This window comes from Trachemys scripta, chromosome 3 (assembly GCF_013100865.1).
Source record: "Trachemys scripta elegans isolate TJP31775 chromosome 3, CAS_Tse_1.0, whole genome shotgun sequence".
Lineage (NCBI taxonomy): Eukaryota > Metazoa > Chordata > Testudines > Emydidae > Trachemys > Trachemys scripta.
In genome coordinates, this window is record NC_048300.1 from 142,621,009 (window position 1) to 142,631,976 (window position 10,968).

Below are 10,968 nucleotides of genomic sequence, written 5' to 3' on the forward strand. Positions count from 1 at the left end.
AGGCTACCTAAGAGGTGCAACCAGGAGCATGTAGCTAACGGCTCAAAGGGGTGACCTGTCAACCGGGCCAGCACCAAGTTCAGGTCCCACTGCGGGAAGAGACGATCCAATCCCTTAAAGAATCGGCCAGTCATAGCATGGGAGAATACCGTGTGCCCCTGCACCGGCGGTGGAAGGCCAATATGGCCGCCAAGTGCACCTTGATGGATGAGGGTGCTAGGCCTTGGGCTCTAAGGTGAAGGAGATAGTCCAAAATGAGCTGGATTGGGGCAGCCACGGGGGAAACACCCCACTCATCCGCCCATCGGGAAAACTGAGACCACTTTGCCAAGTAGGCTCCACGCGTGGAGGATCGCCTGCTTTCCAAGAAGTTGCGCTGAATCCCTTCTGAGCACGTCCTTTCCTCCCGGCCTAACCATTGAGCAGCCATGCCATGAGATGCAGTGCCACTAGGTTGGGGTGGAGGAGGCGGCCCTGGTCCTGGGAGAGCAGGTCTGGGTGGGATGGCAATGGCCAGGGCGGGGCGTCTGCCAGGCTCATGAGGGTCCTGTACCAACGTTGCCTAGGCCACGCTGGGGCAATCAGGAGGACCCGGGCCCTGTCCGTCTTTATATTTTCCAGGACCTTGCCGATCAGCGGGATCAGGGGAAAGGCATAGAGAAGCTGGCCTGAACAGGATAGGAGGAAGGCATCGGAGATAGCGCTCACTCCCAATTCCCCCATTAACCCCAGGAGCAGAACCAGGGACACTGGCGGTTCTGCCGAGTTGTGAACAGGTTCACCTCAGGAGTTCCCCACTCTTGGAAAAGTCTGTGCACCACCTCTGGGTGTAGAGACCACTCGTGCTGAGAGGAGAAGTCTCGGCTCAGGTGATCCGCCCGCGAGTTCCGGGCGCCCGGTAGGTGGTAGGCCTGTAGGCAAATGTCGTGGGCTATACAGAAGTCCCAGAGCCTGAGGGCTTCCTGGCAGAGGAGCAGGCCTCGCTTTGCATACACCTATCTCATAGAACTGGAAGGGACCCTGAAAGGTCATTGAGTCCAGCCCCCTGCCTTCACTAGCAGGACCAAGTTCTGATTTTTGCCCCAGATCCCTAAGTGGCTCCCTCAAGGATTGAACTCACAACCCTGGGTTGTTGTAAAACATTGAGACCGTGTTGTCCATGAGAACCCTGACCACTCTGCCCTCCAGGTGTGAGTGGACGGCCATGCATGCCAGCTTGACTGCCCTGAGTTCCTTGACCTTTATATGCAGGGCAAGGTCCTGCACAGACCACAGACCTTGGGTCTGAATGTCCCCCACATGGGCTCCCCACCCCAGGTCTGATGCATCGGAGACCAGCTCCACCGACGGGGGCCTGCCCCTGAATGGGACCCCGTGGAACATGTTCCCCGGGGAGGACCACCATTGTAGGGAGGTGATAACCGACTCGGGCACAGTGAAGACCTTGTCCATCCTGTCTCTGGCCTGGGAGAACACCGAGGCCAGCCAGAACTGGAGGGGCCTCATCCTGAGTCTGGCATGGCGAACCACATATGTGCACGCCGACATGTGACCCAAGAGCTGGAGATACGCTCTGGCTCTTATCACGGGAAACTTTGTGACTGTGTCGATGAGCCCCTTCAGGGTCTTGAATCTGTCCGGTGAGAGGGAGGCCTTGGCCGATGTTGCATCCAGGACTGCCCCGATAAACTCTATGCGCTGTACCGGAACTAACATGGACTTGGTGTCGTTCACCAACAGGCCCAGGATGGCACACGCGGACAGGAAGAGCGCCCCATGATCCTACACCTGTGACCGGGAGCTGCCATTGGCCAGCCAGTCATCCAGATAGGGGAAGATCCCACGACATCTGAGGTAGGCCGCCATCACAGACATGCACTTTGTGAATACCCTGGGAGCAGTGGACAAGCCAAATGGGAGGACCGTAAATTGGCAGTGCTCCTGCCCAACCACGAAACTGTGCCCCTCGAAGCGGAAGCATCCGTGACCCTCGAATACATGAATGTGGAAGTATGCGTCCTGCAGATCGAGGGCAGCGTACCAGTCCCCGGGATCCAGGGAGGGGATGATGGAGGCCAGAGAGACCATGCGGAACTTGAGATTTACCATGTACTGGTTCAGGCCTCACAGGTACAGGATGGGCTGAGCCCCCCTTTGGCCTTCGGAATTAGGAAATAGTGGGAGTACTACCCCTTGCATTTGAACTGCGCTGGCACCACTTCCACCGCTCCTAAGCAAGGAGCCACCCCACCTCCTGCTCTAGCAGGGCCTCATGAGAGGGGTCCCCCAGGAGTGATGGGGCGGAGGGTGGTTGGGTGGGGTAGAGGTAAACTGGAGGGTATAGCCCCGGGAGACGGTATTGAGGACCCAATGGTCCGAAGTCAGCTGCGACCATTCTGGGAGAAAAGCACACAACTGGTTGGAGAAAGGAAGGTTTATTGCAGGTGGATCCCTCGTGTGAACTGGTAGGTCACCCCCGAGCGTCCCTTCAAAACTGATGTTTCCCCACCTGTTTACCTGTGGAGGACCCAGGCTGGGGGGCAAACCGGGATTGCCTCTGCGGGCATTTCTTATAGTCCTGTGACTTTTTATAAGGGGGCTCGTATTTAGAGTGGGTGGCCTGGGTGGGAGCCTGCTGAGGCTTGAACTTGGGCCTAGCTGGAGCCGGGACATAGAGGATAAGTGTCTTACGCGTAGTGCTGGAGTCTTTCAGGCCGTGCAGTTTCACGTCCATCTGTTCCGCAAACAGGGCCTTGCCACTGAAAGGGAGGTCCTGCAAGGAGTTCTGCACCTCATTGGACAGCCTAGACAGCAGGAGCCATGACATCCTTCTCATGGACACCGCGAAGGCCATGGACCTTGCAGCTGTATCCACAGCATCTGACGCTGCCTGCAGGGTTACCCTGGCAACCGCTGTACCCTCCTCCACCAGAGCTTTGAACTCCTTCCTGTCACGTTCCTGGAGGTAGTCCTCAAATTTGGGTAGAGAGCCCCACAAATTGAACTCATACCAACTCAGGAGAGCCTGATGGTTCGCCACCCTTAACTGGAAACTCGAGGACAAATAAACCTTTCTCCCAAATAAGTCCAGCCTCGAGTCTTTATTTTTCAGAGTAGGGGCTGGTTGGCCCTGCCTCTCCCTGTGGTTGACCGGAGTTGGGGGCAGGGTGGATGTACAGGTATTCATGCCCCTTGGTGGACACAAAGTACTTCTGTTCTGTCCTCTTAGAGATGGGGGCAAGGAAGCCGGGGTTTGTCAGAAGGCATTTGAAATTTTTGCCACCCCTTCATGGAGTGGAAGGGCCACCCTGCCTGGTACTGAGGCCGGTAGGATGTTGAAGAGGGAGTCCGAGGGTTCCTCCATCTCCTCGGCCTGAAGGTTGAGGCTTGATGCCATCCTTTTCAATAGTTCCTGGTGGGCCTTAGAGTCCTCCTGCAGAACAGAGGGAGGAGGGGTTGTAATTACCTCATCAGGTGAGGGTGAGGATGCAGGTGCGGTACTCTGCGTACCCGCTGGTACCAGAGGTCCCACCACTTGGTCGCCCCCCGGGCACGGAACCGAAGATGCACGTCCCACCAACTCCCTTCTGGGAGGCTGGGAAAGGGAGGCTGACAGTCGTTCCGAGGTTCCGGCCACCAAGTGAGCCCCAACTGGGGGATGCCTTGGGGGCCACGGGGCCCATTGGTACCATGGTGCCGGCCAAGGAACCCGGTGCCACATCGGCCACCTTCAAGTGTCGCACGACTTAAAGCCTGGGGCCCGGGGCATGCCCCGACCTGGGAACACTAAACTAAACTAACACTAATCTAAACTACTTCAACTATAGGTACTACTACTATGAACGAACAAGAGTTCTAGAGGAAAGCTGCAGACAAGCTGGAGCAGAGCAGTTCCAATGCACTTAACTGGCGGCAAGAAGGAACTAAGGGTGGGGGGAGCGCGCAGCACCCGTTATACCGCGCCATGGAGGTGCCACTCCAGGGGTCGCTAGGGGCGCTCCCCTATGGGTACTGCTAGGGGAAAAACTTCCGGCACCAGTGCACGTGGCGAGAACGCACACCTATTATGGAATACACGTGAGCAATCACTCGAAGAATAATAAATAATAATAATGGGTATATTTTTAATTTCATTGTTCTAGAGTAAAAGACATTTGCTCCCAGGCAGCAAGATCTGAGTATAGGGGATCCCCCCTGTTCTCTTGACCATGCCTTCTGAAATGGCCAAGTTCTATGCTCTGCCACAATTTCACTTCTGTAATGCAGGTGTTGGTAAGAAGCATCAGTAAGTTAGTTACTGCTCCCTGATTCTCTGCTCAGGTCCTGGTCCCAGGGCAGTTTAGAGCAGCCTAGAGTTTACTCTAATTTCCACCACCTGACAACCCACTGAGCATAATTCAGCCATCCCCTTCTCCCAGATATGCCCTTCCCAGCCCCTCACCTTGCTCCTTGCATCAGGAAGCCTGAGTGCCTTCTATCGGATGGGTGTGGTGCTGCAATCTCTTTTCCTGCTTCTAGCACCCTCTGCAGGTTGCTGACCTCATTAGGTGGGTCTTTGGTGGCTCAGCCCTCTGGCTAAATGACCCAGTCAAAAATGGACCTTTTGTACAGTAGCAAAGAGTTCACCAAAATCTCAGCCCTCACAAGGGTCTTCAGCCCCATCACTGGGCCCTTTAAATCCAGCCCTTTGTTTGGGCCCTTGTTTCCGCTTCTTGGTGCTCAGGCCGCCTTGCTAGGGGCTGGTGGGAGAACCTGGGTCCACCCACTACTCCAGGTTCCAGCTGAGGGACCCTATACACAGCAGCCACGTACCACTTCCTTCAATTCTTTCACTTAGAATTCCTGGGCCTCTTCCCATCTGGTCCCTTTACCTCCAGTTATTACCTTAGTGTTAGAGCTCTCAGGGCCTCTCGCTCCTAGATTTAGCAAATGCATCCCTCGTCAAAGCCCCTTTAGCCAGAGAGGAGCACCCTTCTTTCCTTGTCCCTCTGGCCCAGCCAGGAACTGACATACTCAGGCCCTGTAGCTCCTTTTATTTGTGCTTGCTGGATTCTGATTGGCTGCTTCTGAGCTGCCTTTCTAGACAGGCCTGGAGGACCCACCTTTGCTGCTCCTGCCTGGGGCAAGTTATAGTAGGAGCTCAGGGCCTCCAGAAGGGGGACACGAAGGGCCAAGTACACTCCATCACAGGGCTGCTGGAAGCCTGATGTAAAAGTCTACTTTAATCAAAAGTAAACAGAGTTTATCCCCTTCTCATTTGAGGAATATGAAGTTTAGTTTAGGTTAGCTTAGCCACTTGTTTTTCTACCACTACATCACTGGTAAGCGCTGACTATTCCCTACATCAGGGGAATGCTCAGTGAGGTGGATCTCGGCCATCTCCGCTCACTTTGTGCTGCCTTAGCAATCCAAGGGGAGCGAAGCAGGGTAGAGCAGCTAACTGCTTGCTCTTTGGATCAGTCAGTGCATCTCAGCCCCGTGATAATTGGATTCTTACATGCTCTTTGTTTTGAGTACAACAGCCAAGACAGAGTGTGGTTTCCAGGACTTTTTCTTCTATTTAGGCTGATCAAAGCAATTTTTCCTCATGGAATCACATAATCCCCATAACTTCATAGTCAAGAGGCAGAGTCGTAGTTATGCAGGGGCAGAGGAAGCAAAGCAAACATGGAAACTGATGAATAAATTCCTTAAAATACAAACCCAATTGAGGGGCATGGGCTCCACACTACTTTAGCATCATTTTTAATTCACCTGTACGTGTCTGTGGTTGAAGTGCTCTGAATCTTTCTCAGCCCAAGATTTGCGCTGACTAGCCAAACGGACAATCGAAAGGATTGTGTCTGTTTTTTGGAATAAGATAATTACAATCTGCACCCTGCAAATGTGGGTTAGCTTTCACTGAAATAAACCATTCAAATGCATGATGAATATCAAAATTGTAGGGATAAGCGGCAAAGCAGTAAATGGCAGTACGATGAAATAACTACATTTAATTATCTCAAATTATATAGAATTTGAGAGGCTTCTTCAGACGTATTATTTAAAGTTACGCCTAAGTGCACTTCCTTGTCTGAATAAAACGGGTTTTGTTGCAAGTCCTGGGGTTGATAATAGCTACATTTAATAGCTTTGTAGTTTATGATTTACGGCTTTCCCATGTTTTGTCACCTCCTTGTTGCTGAACATCTCATTTCAGATAATGGGACAATGCAAAGCTGACTTACTATAGACAGTCCCTTCAATGTACTTACACCAGGGATGAATTTGGCCGAGGATGTTTAAACAATGGAATATCTGGTCTACTGAGAATATGTTTTCTCTCTACATATATTACACACACACACACACACACACACACACACACATCAGTAATAATCTGACTATAGATATGCTTTATACATTATCTCTACTTCAGTTGGCCGGGTCTTGTATTATAAATGCAATGTTCTAAATTTGTTAGTAAATTCTTTAGTCAAAAATGGAGAGTACATACATAACCATACATTGTTCTGTTTTGACTCACAATTGAGTTCAGTGTCATCAATGACCTTCCCAGTTTTAGTGCAAATTTTGGACACCGCCTCAGAAACATATGATGCATAACTAACATTGATCTGTTTCGTTAGGGGCACAGCTGCTGAATTACAAAAAAAGGGAATCTTCATTTCAGAGCAGAAGAAAACCTAATCATTTCCAGTGTGGGCGCACTCCTATCTGATTGCAGCGGTAGGAACAGCAAATCTGCTGGAGAATTTGAAATGGCTGCCACCCACACAGTTCCAGTAAGCTGGAATGAAAAGTTGTCTTTATGTAGAAGTGACAGCCTGAAATCTTCAGCGGTCCAATCTGTTTAGTGCACGGGGACCATTTGAAATGAATATGCCAATACTGAAACGTAATACGTTAGCAAGAAAGTTAAGGCCAAAGCGTATGTTTTGTCCATGCTCAGTGGAGTACAGCACTTGGCTCATGGCAATGGCCCAATCCTGAACTCTTTACTCAGGCAAAAATTCCTATTTAATTTTCCTTGAGTAAGTTGCTCACAGTTGGACCCCAGGAATTTCTCATTTAATATAAAACATTCAGAAGTCATACACTGATCCAGGCACTATCACTATGGCACTTGTTGACTGCACCCAAGTCAATATCTCCATTTCATCACAGATTGTAAGTCCCCTGGTCATGCTTTACATCCAAGGTACTAACAAGGTGATTAACTTGGAAACTCTGACATTCTCCAGGACTACTTTACAGAGAATAATAAAGCTGACACTTTAATTCTAAGAAACAGAGTAAGGCTTTAAAGTATCCCAGCAACTAATTGGAATTCTTAGCATCCATAACTCAATTCAACCAGGAGATTTCAGAGACGCCTGCTCAGCATGGTACCCAGAGTTAATAAAAGAATTAGAGAGTTTTATCAATAAGTAATAAAAGAACTAAGAAAACTTTAATTTTACTACAGGCAGTGAGTAAAAAATAAGCAATAAATCCAAAGGACCCACTTACGATAATAGTACAATAATGGGTGTTTGTAGAAGTATACAGAAATATTTCTAAGAATATTGATGGATGTTAAGAACACATCAACGAGAAACACCTAAAACAAAGAGCTAGTCATCGTTAAGAAATCTCAACTAAATTAATTTCAAACAATATTACTTTCCTCGCCCCTAAACTTCAAACACGAGGAGCCAAATTCATCCCTTTGGTAACTCCCTTGACCTCAGTCAGGAATTCAACAAATGACTAACTCAGCTGACTTCAGCAGTGATACCAAACTGTTGAACTCTGGAAAGAATTTTAACCATTTCACTACTTTTACCAGATTGTGTGCGATTCCCACACCGCTACTGCTAAGCTTTCTGGCATTTGCAGGAACTGTAACAGGCACCAACTTAGAGGTAGCGAGTGTTGCCAAAATGGAACAAACCTATTCTAATCTATATTAGGGTTGTGCAGAGCACACATTACCATAATATCTAAGGGCTTGATTCTGCTCCCACTGAAGCAAATGGCAAAACTCTTACTGAATAGTGAATAGCCATAAGTTCTCCACTGTAGACTAACTTGGCTGTGGTACAGTGCTCCTTCCCAAAGGACTACTTGGTGTACATTTACAGTGCATCTATAGTAGTCAGGCTGTGGACACAAAGCCATATTCTGGGTGGCCTGTTAGGCCTTTGGATAATATCACATACAGTGCACAGCTGGGACCACATGAACTGAACGCTCATAAAGAATCCCTACATCCACTAAGGTAAATGGGTGTGGAGGGGTAAGGATAAACAGAATAAGGCACTCTCTGTGCATGAGGGTACTGGCTGGTGACTGGGGAAGGGGAAAAGTAAGGGGCTGAAGGAAGAAGTGATCATGTTAAACCATCTCTGAGGTCCAAACTACCAGGCTGACATTTCAGCAGTGGTTTGTTGACCTTTCAGCAACTTTTAACTCCAAGGCTAATGAAAAGCTAAACAGGGAGCTGGTCAACATTCTACGTTTGTGTTTTTAAAAATTTGACCACTGGACCAAAAACTGCTGCTGAACAGGCTGCTGAGCTTCTGGGGAAGAGAACCTTATGAAATCAGAGACATCAAAAAAATCAACCAACAAGAAATCTATTCAAAGGAGAGAAATCTTAATCTATTATTTTTTCTTAGCCTCCTATTAGAAGATACTTGCTATAGTGGAATGATATTTGCATTACACTCTTCCCTCTCCCTCCCCAACCCACCTCACCTCTCACACATTCCATTTTTCTTTGAATGAAATGCAAAATTAATAAACCACATTCTAATAGCAATAAGCCGCTCAAATATGTATTTTGCAACTACTCTGTTCTAGTGCCTTGTTGCTCTCCCTTTTCTGCTTAAAGGGCACCCGTGTGAACTGACATACCAGCAGACATTCTAGCAAAAGGTCAGTGCAGCCCCATGGTCACACTGGATGTGAAAGCCACATACCTTATAAGAGGTAGCTGTAATCTTGAACAGCTGATGCAGAATGCAGGTGACAAAAGCACATGTTGGTGTGTGGCACAGGTGCAGGACACCATAATAAATGATGCTCTCCCAACAGTCTCACCTAAACAATAGTGAACAAAAGTCATTCAGGTCATTTCATCTAGACATAAAAGCAGGGACCCAGACAAATCCAGGTCTCCCGGCTGGTTAGGATAAGACAATCCTAGTTCCTGCATTAGTCCATTTCCTATGGTTCTTGCTGATCGTCTGTCGAATATTGAACTGTTCAATGTGTAAGTATTGAACTGTTTTCTGGATCATAGAAAGGGCACTGGACGGTCTGCAAGTTGACTGGAGATTTGCATGTGCTGCCATGGCTTGCCCCAGCAAAGGTTACTGTTGCAACAGTCTGGAGTCCCTTCCTTCAACCGTTTGTGGAAAAGCAGCAGTGCTTCATGCCTGCTGCTCAGTTGCACCCGCATGACAGCTGAAAGGCACCATTCTTTTGCCTAAATTCTAATATAGTTCAAGCACTTTCACAATGGGGAATGCTTTTTGGAAAACCGTGGCTCTTCATTACCTGTCTCTGGAGACTGCTGCCATCATTGCAGAACTACAGTAGTTTGAAATGGCAAAGGAGCAGTAACAAATGCACAAATATCTCTGCTTGGGCTAGCCAGAGACACTGGAGACAACTCCAGTGCTGGGCTGCTACATTTTTTCCCAGCCACCTGAGTGGAAGATTAGATCTCCAACTTTGTGCCCCTTTTCTACTAAGGTCCCAAACTCTTTTCTTAGGGCTCTATGGGAAGAGGCAAAATATCCCTTGTTTGGCACCCCCCTTCTCTGGCCTTTGTCAAGAGATGGAAGAAGACTCCTTGCCTGTTGCTCTCTCTATTGGCCTCTCATTGGAAGGCGTAAGGATTCCCCAGTCCAGCAATTTCCTACTCTCCAGGATACAGTGTGTCATGGGGTGAAGGAGGGCACAATAAATCCCTCTTCCCTGATGTCAGGAGAGAGAAGAGAAATCCCAACAGTGGAAATACCTTTTCCTGGCATCCATATCTGTGTCTGTCCTCCTTTTCCATTTCCTCTAGAGTGCAGAAAATGAGAAACATCTGGCCTGAATATGCTAAACTCCTCATTAACTACAAGAGAACTCTGCAGCTCACTGGCACAATAAATTCACACTTTATGGTTTCAACAAGTGCTCAGTTGTAAGTAAATGAAGTGTCGCAAAAAGTACAAGTAAACAGAAATAAGTTCACGATTGCATAAAAGTATCTTATTGGCCATATTGAAATCACTGGGCAGTCCTGTTTAAAAACTGGTGTCATATTGCTCTAAGGTTATGTCTACACTTGGAGCTAGCGGTGTAATTCACAGCTCATGTTGACATACAGATGCTACCTCTCATAAGCTAGCATGCTAACAACAGTAGTGAAGCCACAATAGCGCCAGCAGCAGGAAACAACAGCATGGGCTAGCCACCCCAAGTGCAAACCTGCTTGTATCCCGTGGGACAGCTAGCACGTCCTTCCGCTTGCCACTGACCGTGCTACTGTGGCTACACTATTTTTAGCATTCTAGCTCAATGAAAGCTAGCACGAGTATGTCTATGTGTGCTGGGAATCACACCCCTAGCTCCAAGAGCCTAAGTGTTTAGAACTTACCATCCTACATTAACATGAACAAACACCAGTTCTTAACCCAAATTGAATACAATGAGGTTGGCCAACTGATAATTTCTTAATTTATATCAGCAAAAACAACAGCAAATCCCAATAACAAAAACAACTCTAAGTAAAAACAACAAGGAGTCTGGTGGCACCTTAAAGGCTAACAGATTTATTTGTGCATAAGCTTTCGTGGGTAAAAAACCTCACTTTTTCAGATGCATGGAGTGAAAATTACAGATGCAGGCATTATATAATGACACATGAAGAGAAAGGAGTTACCTCACAAGTGGAGAACCAGTGTGGATTCGAATTGGCCCTGACCG